Below are 13037 nucleotides of genomic sequence, written 5' to 3' on the forward strand. Positions count from 1 at the left end.
ATAATGATAAAAAGTCATCAGTTTGACAATAGTTTGAGGACCGAGTTGCGACAAACAAACGTTGTGGGATTTTTTAAAGTAATCTAACCAAAAAATAAAGTTATGTTGTTATTCGTTTAAGTAGATATTCATGGAATTTTAGCAAAAGCGCACTTGTCTATTCCCCCTTTTATCTCTGTCTCTCATTCTCTCTCGTTCTTCGTGACATCTGAACATTTTTTTCTATAATTTCCCTAAATGATTCTTCTTTCATCCTTATATGCATCATCACCCAGGGTAAGCGCTTTTGCAATATGAATCACTGACGGATGTCATAAGCACCTGTGTTGTCGGTAAATGAGACAATTTTTTTTTTTAGATACGGTATGTTGGTCGAAAAAAAAGTATTCATAAAAGCTTTTTGTATAAGTAAGTACGAAAAGCATTCAATAGGTCATCCTGCCGATAAACACTAATCTTCCTTTTGTTCGGGGCGTTGACCATCTGTATCCTGCTCTTTTCGGAAGGAATTTGTTTGAGTGGCCGCCCAGACATTCTTTTGTTCGGGTAGTGCCGATATCATGAACTACATGGACGTTTCCCTTTTCAAAAGAGCATAAGATGAATGGTGTGCTAGCTAAACTGCTTTCTGTTCTCTTTTTTTTCAGAATTGTAGACAAAAATAATAAGAAGAGGGATGATGGGGAGGGAAAAAGTTCAAAAGTGCACCGAGATCCGCTCGAAGTACTAAAACGTTACTCTCGTACAAGCTTTTAGTTTTTCTGAAAATACAGTCGATCGATGAAACCAAGGAGATATTATTCTAGAGTGATATCTCCTTGATGAAACAAATAATAAGACGAAAATGGTGAATAAACGCGTAGTTTATTACGTGACGATCTTACAGAAAAGATGTTAGCGTATCTATCAGAACAACGATATGGATCAACTCACGTGATCAGAACAAATCACGTGATCAGGCCTTGTGCGCGCGCGTACGTGCTCGTCACAAAATTTATCCTTCCCGTCTGACTCCAACGAAAAAATCAGGTAAAGTTGAAATGATTTCTTTTTTTCGGGATTTTTCTCCACGTAGCTGTATATTTTTTCATTCTGCTATCGAAATAGGTTTATAAAGGAAATAGTGGCAGAGGTTTTAGTACATAACAATTACAAAAAAATGAAAAGCTTCATCGAATTAAACCAAACAAATTTCGGCTTCTGTAAAAGCCCGTCGCAGCTAAGTGAACAACTCGCTGGGCTTCTGTGGAAGCCCGTCGCACGCAAAGGGCTAAAAACCATTTAAAAACTGTTTTGAACCGGTTAAAATAACCGGAAAACAATTTAAAACAACCTAATACCAATTTTACCGGTTAGAAATACCGGTAAACCTTCCTAAACCGGTTAAGACAACTGGAATTGCTTTTAAGACATTTAAAAACTGTTTCAAACCGGTTAAAATAACCGGAAAATTACTTTAAACAACCTTACACCGATTTAACAAGTTAAAATTACTGGTAAACCATCCTAAACCGGTTAAAATAACCGGAAATACTTTAAGAACCATCCAAAATTCATTTAAGCCGGTTAAAGTAACCATAAAAGTAAAATGAACAGTTAGAATCGGTTAAAGTAACTCGTATGAGGCCGATTACTTTTCATGAGCGATTTACCATCTTTATGGATTCGTATTAACAGTCTGAAAATGTCCCTTTTTTAGGACCGTACGTAAAAAAAAAACCTCGCACTAGCATTAATTGTTTATAGTTAGATGCGCAACATGTGTTTTAAAATGTCCTTAAAAAGTCAAGTTTTTAGGTCTAACTATCAGTAATTTCCAGCTGATGCTAGCATTCCTTGTTTGATTAGACAGGTATCATGTTTAATATCACAAAAAGTGCTTACAATGTTACGTCTCAAAATCTAAATATGGAAAATATCAGCTGGCGCTTTGCTTTTACGTCATTTGTTAAATTATGCCTACATTCCTCTCTACCAATTTGACATTTGGTCACAATAGTAGCCTAACAATTTCGGAATACTAAGAATTTTATGTTGGAGATGTAGCTGTGAAATTGTTTGAATATAGAAAGTGAAGGTACAATAACCCTTCGAGGAGGGGTCATGTAAAAAGGACCAACATAGTACAAGACAGGGTCTAAATTAGGCAAAATGAAGATTTTGTAGCTAACTTTATGTGAAAGATGCATGTAGCTGTGAAAAGGTTTCTTCCTGATACTGCTTATATATAAATGAAAGCATGGATGAACGAAAGAATGCTAGATAATTATTCCATAGTATTACAAAAAAGATAAATTATCATCGATATCACAATCCTAGAAACCAGAAGAAAATAAGGGGAAAATGATCTCCGAAATATAAAGACTATAATTAAAACATAAAATAATCATTAAAATCTGACACAAGTCCTTCTCAGATGTGCTCATTATTGAACCTCATACATTATTGTGTCTATCCTCTCCTCTATTTTCTCTTTCTTTCATGTCCGCTTATCCGCCTTCCTATACCGGTTATTTGTTCACGGCATCAATCACAATTTTCGTGCATTATATTCTTTCCATGTTATTTTATATATTTTTCTCCTTTTATACACATCATTGAATCCAGTTTGCTTGAGTCCACGATGGCATATGTTCTCCCTACGTTCAGCAGCACTCATCCATCTTCTCAGGGCATTCTCCCTTTTTTCTTCTCTTTTTCAGGGGGGGGGGGGGTGGGGTGGATATATTTTAGGACGGGTTGTTTTGTCCTATATCAAACTATATTTTTTGATAACTTCGTATTTATTTTGTGAGTATTGTTTCTCTCTCATTTATTTATTTTTTTCTCATTTGATTACATATATCTGTATTTGTACTTTGTTATTTTGTTATTTGTTGTGTTATCTATTTTTTGAGGGGCCCACATTGTAAAAGCATTCATTTCCATCTTAATTTAATTTCTATTGAAAAATAGTATACATATTTTAAACCTACAATGTGTTGCCCTAATTGTCTAAGTGTTTTTTTCACAACATATGTATTAATAATTTTTTTTTTTGCAACGGATACAAATATTTATGTTTATATATTTTATACAATTTGTTTTTGTTTGATGGAAGTGAAATAAATAAATTTGAATTTGATTTTGAATTTGAAATGTGAACTATAGGCCAAACAAATTCTCGGTACAACATTGGGTTTGCCCCGCACCGATGTCTCCATTACAGGTACTTCCGAAGGAATTTAAGGAGTCTCCAAGCAACAATATTTATAAACATACACTTTAAAAGGATGCTTATTTGTCCTCACACCAGCATGTCAAGTTAACAAAACTAACTAACACTGAAAGGAAAAGTACGAGGTAAATTTTTCATACACGTACTTACATTTTTTACTATTCCAAGGATAGAACTTGCCTCGCAAGACCTGTCAATGCATTTGCCATGTTTTTCCTTGAACTTCCAGTTTTACCAACACCCAGCATTCCTTCGTTGTTTCTTTATTTCTATCTCACTATCATAATTTTACCACTAATATTATCTTATTATTTTATTTTTCATTATTATCATCTTATTTGTTCATATCATTACCAATCATTATTTTCTTATACCTAAAAATAGTGTCACTCATTCCTTGTAACTTTTGATAATTTGTTTTAATTGTTGTTGTTGTTGTTGTTGTTTTTTTTTTTTTTGGGGGGGATGTCATCCGTCACGACGGTGACGCTGTATTATATATTTGTTGCATATTGCCTATACACTAGGAAACTAAGTTAAAGGGGGTTTGCCTCCCGTACAAACATGGCTTTTCCTTTGCATGCTCCTCCGTTCTTTCCCGATTATATTATAGGACCTACTTACAAGCAAAAGTCACTTCAGCTCCATTTTTCATATATCTTTTAATGTGTTTGTATTACCACGATTGACGCAGTTCTTTGTGATTTTTTTAAAGTTTGATTGTATTTTGTTGTGTACAGAAAGAATAGATATCAATCGCAATCTCAGTTTTATTGAGATTGGGGTCGACATGCATAAAAATATGAGAAGTGGGGTATAAATCCGTGGCATATAGAGGACAGCAAACAATATGCAACAGAGTATACCAATTTAGTTGAGTGGTTGTGTTCGGATGGGCCTATTTACAACTGGAAGGCAAAAGATATTCATTCGAGCCAACCCATTCTCATTTTTTATCTTTATGTAGCTGATTGACAAAGTGTATGAATATGATTGTCCATCTAACACCAATTCTATGGAGGATGACGATGCAACTTCCTTTTCCCAAACTGAGAAGAAATATCGCCAACTCTTGAACAATTTTTGAATGGCGGAAGGATTAGGAATATGAATGTGATCCCTCTGGAGATATGTCATCATAAATGCCAATTTATTTTTAGAGTGAGCTGGTCGAGGGTCCCGTTTCTGGTCCCGTATCTGGTCAGATACGGATTGTCAGATATATATCCTATCCACTAAACATTCTACTTCCGAATTTTATCCTTATTTGTAATGATATTTTTAAATAAGTGCCACTTTAGCACACGAGTCTATGGGAAACTTTTTACGCTCGTGAAACCTACAGTATCTTGCTCAACGTGGAGCTATGCTATGCTTTATATTGGTAGTAGAAGTAATTTAATAATAAAAAACAAAATGGAATAACCCCACGAAAATGGAATAGCCAAAAAAAAAAAAAAAATTACTAATAATTAAGTAACAAAATGGAATAACCCAACTTAAATGGAATAGCCAAAATAAAAAGAGAACTTAACTAATAATTAAGTAACAAAATGGAATAACCCCACGAAAATGGAATAGCCCAAATAAAAAAAGAAATTAACTAATAATTAAGTAACAAAATGGAATTACCCAACTTAAATAAAATAGCCCAAATTAAAAAAGAAGGAATATTATAATAAAAAACAAAATGGAATAACCCAACAAAAATGGAATACACCAAATAAAAATAGAAGTAATGTGATAATAAAAAACAAAATGGAAGAACCCAACTAAAATGGAATAGCCCAAATAAAAAAATAAATTTTATAATAAAAAAAAAAATGGAATAGCTAAACTAAAACAAGGAACTTAATCATAAAAACAAAATGGAATAACCAAACTAACAAAAAGGGATTTTATAAAAATAAAAAAAAATGGAATAGCCTGAATATAAAAAAGGTATTTTATAATAAAAAACAAACGGAATAACCTTACGAATATGAAATAGCCCAAATGAAAAAGAACTTAACTAATAATTAAGTAACAAAATAGAATAACCCAACAAAAATACTATAGCCAAAATAAAAATAGAAGTAATTAAATGACAAAAACAAAATGGAATAACCCAACCAAAATTGAATACCAGTACTTTAAAAACCATCCAAAATTAATCAAAGAGCCGGTTAAAATAACCAGAAAAGTAATATGAACAGTTGGAATCGCTTTCAATACGGTATAAAATAACCGGAAAACCATTCAAAACAACCTAATACCGATTTTACCAAATAAAATTACCGGTAAACCTTCCTAAACAAGTTAAAATAACCGGAAATACTTTAAAACCATTTATAAACTGTTTAAACTGGCTAACATAGCCAGAAAACCATTTAAAACAACCTAGAACATATTTTTTCGGTTAGAATTACCGGTAAATACTTTAAAATATTTATAGACCATTTAAAAACTGTTTTAAACCGGCTAAAATAACCAGAAAACCATTTAAAACAACCTTAAAACCTATTTTTCCGGTTAGAATTAACGGTAAATACTTTAGGATACTTTAAAAACCATTTAAAAACTAATTTAAACTGGTTTAAATAACCGGAAAACAATTAAAAACAATCTAAAACCTATTTAAGAAGTAAAAATTACCGGTAAACCATCCTAAACCGGTAGAATTAACCGGGTATACTTAAAAAAAACATTTAAAAACTGTTTTAAACCGGCTAACATAACCAGAAAACCATTTAAAACAACCTTAAACCTATTTGACCGGTTAGAATTACCGGTAAATACTTATTTAATACTTAAAACATTTAAAAACCATTAAAAAACTGTTTTAACCGGTTAAAATAACCGGTAAACCATTTTTAACAACCTTAAACCTATTTTACCGGTTAGAATTACCGGTAAACCCTTTTTAACCATTAGAAATAACTGGAAATTGTTAAAAAGACCATTTAAAATCTGTTTTACACCGGTTAAAATAACCGGAAAACCACTTAAATAACCTAAAATCTATTTAAGAAGTTAAAATTACCGGTAAACCATCCTAAACCGGTAGAACTAACCGGGTATACTTTAAAAAACCATTTAAAAACTGTTTTAAACCGGCTAAAATAACCAGAAAACCATTTAAAACAACCTTAAACCTATTTGACCGGTTAGAATTACCGGTAAATACTTATTTAATACTTAAAACATTTAAAAACCATTAAAAAACTGTTTTAACCGGTTAAAATAACCGGTAAACTATTTTTAACAACCTTAAACCTATTTTATCGGTTAGAATTACCGCTAAACCCTTTTTTTTTACCATTAGAAATAACTGGAAATAGTTAAAAGACCATTTAAAATCTGTTTTACACCGGAAAACCACTTAAATAACCTAAAATCTATTTAAGAAGTTAAAATTACCGGTAAACCATCCTAAACCGGTAGAACTAACCGGGTATACTTTAAAAAAACATTTAAAAACTGTTTTAAACCGGCTAACATAACCAGAAAACCATTTAAAACAACCTTTAACCTATTTGACCGGTTAGAATTACCGGTAAATACTTATTTAATACTTAAAACATTTAAAAAGCTTTAAAAAACTGTTTTAACCGGTTAAAATAACCGGTAAACCATTTTTAACAACCTTAAACCTATTTTACCGGTTAGAATTACCGGTAAACCCTTTTTAACCATTAGAAATAACTGGAAAGAGTTAAAAAACCATTTCAAATCTGTTTTACACCTGTTAAAATAACCGGAAAACCACTTAAATAACCTAAAATCTATTTAAGAAGTTAAAATTACCGGTAAACCATCCTAAACCGGTAGAATTAACCGGGTATACTTTAAAAAACCATTTAAAAACTGTTTTAAACCGGCTAACATAACCAGAAAACCATTTAAAACAACCTTAAACCAATTTTACCGGTTACAATTACCGGTAAATACTTAAAAATATTTAAAAACCATTTAAAAACTGTTTTAACCGGTTCAAATAACCTGTTGACCATTATTAACAACCTTTAACCTATTTTACCGGTTAGAATTACCGGTAAACCTTCCTTAACCGGTAGAAATAACTGGAAATACTTAAAAGACCATTAAAAAAATTTGTTCAACCGGTTCAAATAACTGGAATACAATCTAAAACAACCCAAAACCGATTTAACAAGTTAAAATTATTGGTTAATCATCCTAAACCGGTAGAACTAACCGGGAATACTTAAAAAAACCATTAAAAAACTGTTTAAACCGGCTAACATAACCAGAAAAAAACATTTAAAACAATTTTAAACCTATTTTTCCGGTTAGAATTAACAATAAATACCTTAAGATACTTTAAAAACCATTAAAAAACTAATTTAAACTGGTTTAAATAACCTGAAAACAATTTAAAACAATCTAAAAACTATTTAAGAAGTTAAAATTACCGGTAAACCATCCTTAACCGGTAGAACTAACCGGGTATACTTAAAAAAAACATTTAAAAACTGTTTTAAACCAGCTAACATAACCAGAAAACCATTTAAAACAACCTTTAACCTATTTTAACCGGTTAGAATTACCGGTAAATACTTAAAAATATTTGAAAACCATTTGAATACTGTTTTAAACCGGCTAACATAACCAGAAAACCTTAAACCAATTTTACCGGTTAGAATTACCGGTAAATACTTAAAAATACTTGAAAACCATTTAAAAACTGTTTTAAACCGGCTAACATAACCAGAAAACCATTTAAAACAACCTTAAACCTATTTTACCGGTTAGAATTACCGGTAATTAATTAAAGATATTTAAAAACCATTTAAAAACTGTTTTAACCGGTTCAAATAACCTGTAAACCATTATTAACAACCTTTAACCAATTTTACCGGTTAGAATTACCGGTAAACCTCCCTTAACCGGTAGAAATAACTGGAAATACTTAGAAGACCATTTAAAAACTGTTTTAAACCGGTTAAAATATCTGGAAAACAATCTAAAACAACCCAAAACCGATTTAACAAGTTAAAATTATTGATTAATCATCCTAAACCGGTAGAACTAACCGGGAATACTTTAAAAAACCATTAAAAAACTGTTTAAACCGGCTAACATAACCAGAAAAAAACATTTAAAACAATTTTAAACCTATTTTTCCGGTTAAAATTAACGGTAAATACTTTAAGATACTTTAAAAACCATTTAAAAACTAATTTAAACTGGTTTAAATAACCGGAAAACAATTAAAAATGATCTAAAACCTATTTAAGTAGTTAAAATTACCGGTAAACCATCCTAAACCGGTAGAACTAACCGGGTATACTAAAAAAAAACATTCAAAAACTGTTTTAAACCGGCTAACATAACCAGAAAACCATTTAAAACAACCTTAAACCTATTTGACCGGTTAGAATTACCGGTAAATACTTATTTAATACTTAAAACATTTAAAAACCATTTAAAAACTGTTTTAACCGGTTACAATTACCGGTAAACCCTTTTTAACCATTAGAAATAACTGGAAATAGTTAAAAGACCATTTAAAATCTGTTTTACACCGGTTAAGATAACCGGAAATCCATTTAAATAACTTAAAATCGATTTAACAAGTTAAAATTACTGGTTAATCATCATAAACCGGTAGAACAAACCGGGAATACTTTTAAAACCATTTAAAACTGTTTGAAAGCGGTTAAATTAACAAGAGAAGTAATATGAACATTTTGATTCATTTTTAAACGGTAAAAATAACTGCAAAACCATTTAAAACAACCTTATTCTCGATTTTACCGGTTGTAATTACCGGTAAACCTTCCTAAACTGGTTAAACATCTGGAATTGCTTTAAAAACATTTAAAAACTGTTTTAAACCGGTTAAATTGACAAGAAAAGTGATATGAACATTTTAATTCATTTTTAAACGGTAAAAATAACAGCAAAATCATTTAAAACAACCTAATACCGATATTACCGGTTAGAATTACGAATAAACCTTCCTTAACTGGTTAAAATAACCGGAAATACTGGCACATTGCTAGTATTTGGATCTGTGGCGGTGTTTTCCGAATCAATTGCCAATTGCGCCAAACTGATGTATTTTCAGGATTTTTAGTAAATGTGAAGATGAAAGATCAGACATTTTTCATTCTAGAAATAAATGTTTCGCTTCTCAAATCAACAGAATAGTTCAGAAATTTACGAGGAAAAAGTCGTGTTATTTTGTCAAATCTTTGCTTTTTCCCCAATTCAATAGGCACTGTACAAAAATGCGTAAGGGCAATCAGCACGCGCGGATAGGTCAGGTTCGATCGATACCGCTTTGTTGTCTGCCTCTGCTCAAGTGCTTTTTTCATTGCCTATTGTCACGCCAACCGCGTAGCCATGATGTAATTTTGGAGGGGGGGAGGGTAAGTACACGCGAAACGTGCCAACACTTATAGGGGAGGGTGCAGGGAGATATCTCATCAAATTTCAATCAAAATAAGACGTCTCTTGAGTCCCTAATACCCTTATCAACACGAATTCAATTGACTTGCTGTGATTAAAGACAAAATCTGTTTTCAAAAGAAAAGATGAGCGCCAGAAAATGAGAAAAGATTTAGGAATTCAAAATAATTCCTCTTACCGCGCAAAGCGCGAAAGCTAAGACGTTTTATACAAAAAAAACGAGAACAAAAGTGATATAAAATACCTACCTTAGTTACATCAGATTTGATTGTAAAAACTTTAGCCACATTAAATTTCTTGAAATTGCAAAAACAGACTGTAGAAAGCTAATACATGCAGGGATCTCTTCCAGCGAATGGCAAGTTCTGAATAGTGTAAATTTCTCTGAAACTTTAACCTGCTCTAATTTTGATATTTCTTAGATATAATACGAAGAAAAATATAGCTCAAAATGTAAAAGGGATGATGAAAGCTAGAAGAGGGACTTTGCCTTTCCCATGCATGCACGCAAAGTACGGATACTCATTTCTGTGACTTATTTTGGAAGAAAAAAGTTTCATCGTACCTCCTTTTGCATATCTCATAGCACGGCACGAATCTAATGTTTTCCCCTTTGAGCAGAATCTTTGCCAACAAATTGCTTGCTGAAAAACGGAAGATAGCATTTGGGGAGTGATGGAATAAAAGTTTACCCGCTCTGAATAGAAGAGCCGAAAATTTGTGTCAGTGCAATTAAAAAAAAAATACTTTTCATACTATCCATGTATACTTTATAATTTCTGGCAAGATTGCGATTCCCATGGCCGGGGAAGGGAAAAAACGGAGGAGAAAAAAGGTGTGGGAAACAAAGGGCAATTCTGATATTTTACCGCGCGGAGCGCGGAAGCAAAATTTTGTATGAAGAGAGAAACGAACATCTCATTTAGGTTTTTATTCTTTTGACATGTTTGACAAAAAAGAAACAAAAACCAATAAAGCTATGCCCTTCTTCCCTTTTCTCCCTTCGCTTTTTCTTTTTCTCCCTTTTCCCCTTCTTTTTTTCTTTTTGGGGGCGTTTGGGGGCGCCCCCACCGCCCCCCTGGCTACGGCCTGTGTCACGCTACTCATGAATTGTCTCTTTACCTCCTTGTATAGAGATCGTTTGCAAAGTGTATAATTACGATGATAATCCGTTTTGGGTGAAATCACAGCATACCAAATACCTTTATTTTCCAAAATGAATAAAAAAGGGTGAATATTCCTTTGCAAGTACAATGATGATGATTTAACACTGCGCAACGAATGTCCGAAAGTATTTTGTGATTTTTGGCTTTAGGGCTTCAAGACGGAGGCCTCACTAAAAATGTTTCACAAAAAATCGCAGAAGTTGTTATCTTCTTTTCATAAATTATAGGTTGTAATAAAAAATAATTTTGTTCCTGAAGTTTGCATACCAATATTCGATTTGTTTTCCTGTTGCAATTTCAAAGAGTGAAGGGGGTAAATGTGACTCAAATAGTGGATCTGAAATCATACCTCCCAACGCTCTCCTCGTCTCGTTTACGTTTCATTTTTCTATCTCCTTTTTCCCTCCAAAATATCATTGCTACCGATTACTGTTCGTCACAATGAGAGAAAGTAAATTACTTTTATCTAATGAAATTGTAGCATCTAAATTAAAAGTGTTTTATTTTGTTCTTTCATTTTATTCATTTTTTAACCATTCTGGGTTTTTTTCACAACCGAAAACAAAAGTAATAAATAAGTCATGAAAGATTTGTATACCGTTTTGTCTCTATCTTTTTAAACGTTCAATTAAAAAGTACAGAGATGTTGGAGTCGGTATGGGCGTAAGTCAGACCCCCCCCCCCCCCCATTCAGCAAACGTTTACAAAAACGCGAAGTCCATAAACTTGTGATTTTTCTGGGGGGCAGATCACTCCCTCCACATTCAGCTCAACCCCTCCATTATCAAAGACGCTGAGCGGCCCTGTCGTTTATAATCTTTTTCAAATATTTTGGTGTTGATGCTCACCAGGGTAAGCACCCCAAAAGTATGTTTGCCGTAAAGAAAAATATAAGGTCAACCTTTTTTCTTTATATGGATGCTTTTCTACTAAGCTATTCGCCAGAAAAAAAAAAGAAAAAAAAAGACACTGGCGAAAAAGTAGAAAAATTAATAACATTTTTTTGGGGGTAGGTGTAAGATTGAGAAAGATTTGTCATGTTTGTCGGGACACGCCAAACAAACGTGTGTGTTTTTTAGGTGGATGCCTCAACGCAAATTCTTATTCTATTTCCTCAATTTCCAGCGAGGAAACTTTTAGTTCATTATTAATTTTAGCATTTGAACTGAATATGCTTTCATCAAATTTTCAGTGCAAACTTTTCACCTGGAAGAGAAAATGAGATGAAGAGCTTCCAAAACCTAACATGACAAATTCATTCTATAAAATGACGTGAATTGCAAATTGAGGTGGGGGACTAGTAATATATCATGCAATATCATGTAATCTATTCATGCAATAGCAAAAGCGCAAATTATGGTAGACTTTTTTGGTCTATTTCCACTTTTTTCCCTCTCATCCTGTCTGTTGTTTTATCATTCTCCTATACATGTATCTCGAGTTGCATTTTCTATTTTTTTCTGAATTTCACTTGCATCTCCTTCCATCCCTACATGTATGTGTATCATCACCTAGGGGAATGGTATTTTTATGAAGAAAGGAAAGCACTGTCATGCTCAAGAAGAAAATGTTCTTGAATATATTCTTCAATGTTCTTCAATAAATGAGTAAACATTTACTTTTTTAATGTTACTGTCGTAATATGAAAAGCAGTATTCCTAAGAGCTTTTTGTGTTGCTAAATACGAAAAGCATTCAGTATAGGTCATCATGACGTAATACACTAATCTTCCTTTTATAGCGTTGGCTATTTGTCCCCTGCTCTTTTTATGAGGAATTTGTTTGAGCGTCCGCCATGACTTTCTTTTGTTTGGGGAGTGCCGAGATCAAGAACTACATGGACGTTTTTCATTTTCAAAAGAGCAGAGGATAAACGGTGTTCCAAATTGCTTTATTTTCTGTTTATTTCCTTTGAAATAGAAGACAAAAATAAGAGCAATAAGATGAGAGAACGAGAGAAAGCGGATGGGGGTTCAAAAGTGCACCAGGGGCCAGTTTTATACTGTAACAAAATTTGCCTCCGACGAAGATTCTGCTAGGAGCGAAAGCTTAGGCCCCTTTTTGACTTTCTAATTTACTCCATTGGCTCTCTTTTATTAGATAAGCAGTTTTCAGCAGCTTCTTTTTGCCATTGTATAAAAATTTGTTTACAAATTTTCAATAACACTTGAAAGCAACTGAAATCCTGTTTGACTGGCGGATGGTAAATTTGTTTAAATTATTGCGCATTTGTCAATATAA

The sequence above is a fragment of the Lytechinus pictus genome, chromosome 3, assembly GCF_037042905.1.
Source record: "Lytechinus pictus isolate F3 Inbred chromosome 3, Lp3.0, whole genome shotgun sequence".
NCBI classification, from domain to species: domain Eukaryota; kingdom Metazoa; phylum Echinodermata; class Echinoidea; order Temnopleuroida; family Toxopneustidae; genus Lytechinus; species Lytechinus pictus.